The following is a 1,155-nucleotide window of genomic DNA, read 5'->3' on the forward strand; positions in this document are numbered from 1 at the left end:
TAGAATACGAAAACATTGGTGAATGCCACAAATTCTCCTAAATCACTCGTACGCACAATTTAAGAACAAATCTGTGCGTACGAACGAGTCTTGCATGAGGCACACTGTTTTTTTTAATTCATTAGATTAGGTTTTTGTGTCAGTAATTTCTGAAGTTTTGGCTTCCCGTAAGCAAAATGTCAATCAGCTGTGCAAAGTAATGTTTACTGTTTGCTATGTGTTTTTTTTTATCTTTTTAGTTCAAAAAGTAATTAAATTGGGACTTTTTGATCTTTAATTGTAATATTGTTACATACTTGCATGGTATCATTTTATTTTATTTTATTTTTTGCTACGGAGTCAAATAGGGTGAGTAAATCGTCCTGTCAGGTTTATAGACGATCTTTGGCTACACTTTCCGTACAGTGGCATTCTTTCAGTGAGTCCGTCTCTCTTTAGGACCTGGGGCGGCTGCCGGGGGAAGTCCTCTGCTGCTGGCGGGGCAAGATAGGCAGGCAGTCGGAGGCAGAGCCCAGAAACACACACACACACACACACGCAAACATACACGCGCACACGCACTCACCCAAGCTCTTCTCTGGTAGAGGAGAGAGCGCAGAGAGGGAGACTAGAGGAACGCGGCAGCGGCTCGTGCGTGCGTGTGTATGCTTGTGCGCGCGCTCGCTCGCTCGCTCGCTCAGTGCTACTAGGAACGACTGGCGAGGCGGAATAATGGAGGGGCTCTGGAAAAACGCCGGAAAGTGACCTAGAACCGACACCAAGAGACAGAGAAGAGCGCGAGGAGAAGGAGAAACTGGTTAAGAGCTCGCGAGGACGAGAAGAAGGACGGAAAGGAGAAGGAGAGGAGTCCAACAGAGGAGAGGAAAAGTGTGGACACGAGGAAAAAGGGGGGGTTCATCTGGAACTCGAACCAGGATCCTAAAGGTGACTCCAAAGGGCTTCTTGTATCAGTGCGTGTGGGTCTGACAGAGCTATATGTACCTTGAGCGTGTGTGTGGTTGGCTCGTGCTGCATGGACTTAAAGGGAAACGTGCGTGTGCGTGTAGCCTCTGTGGCGTGCGTGTGCGAGCGCAGAGGTTGATTTTTTCAGATGCTGAAAAGTGCGTAAAGTGAAGCTGAAGTGACCACTAAACTGGAGTGAAGGGATCCAAAGGA

The 1,155-nt window shown here is 47.7% G+C and overlaps 1 protein-coding gene across 2 annotated transcripts in view; it reads left to right on the plus strand.

Moving 5' to 3' along the window:
- Window positions 1–523: 523 nt before the first annotated feature.
- ches1 (checkpoint suppressor 1) overlaps window positions 524–1,155 on the plus strand; it is a 109,016-nt gene continuing 108,384 nt past the window's right edge. For both annotated transcript variants that reach the window (XM_014020917.1, XM_014020918.1), the window contains exon 1: window positions 524–924. The gene's annotated coding sequence lies outside the window, so the exon portion shown is untranslated. The remainder of the gene's footprint in view (window positions 925–1,155) is intronic.

The sequence above is a fragment of the Austrofundulus limnaeus genome, unplaced genomic scaffold (genome assembly GCF_001266775.1).
Source record: "Austrofundulus limnaeus strain Quisiro unplaced genomic scaffold, Austrofundulus_limnaeus-1.0 Scaffold272, whole genome shotgun sequence".
NCBI lineage: Eukaryota > Metazoa > Chordata > Actinopteri > Cyprinodontiformes > Rivulidae > Austrofundulus > Austrofundulus limnaeus.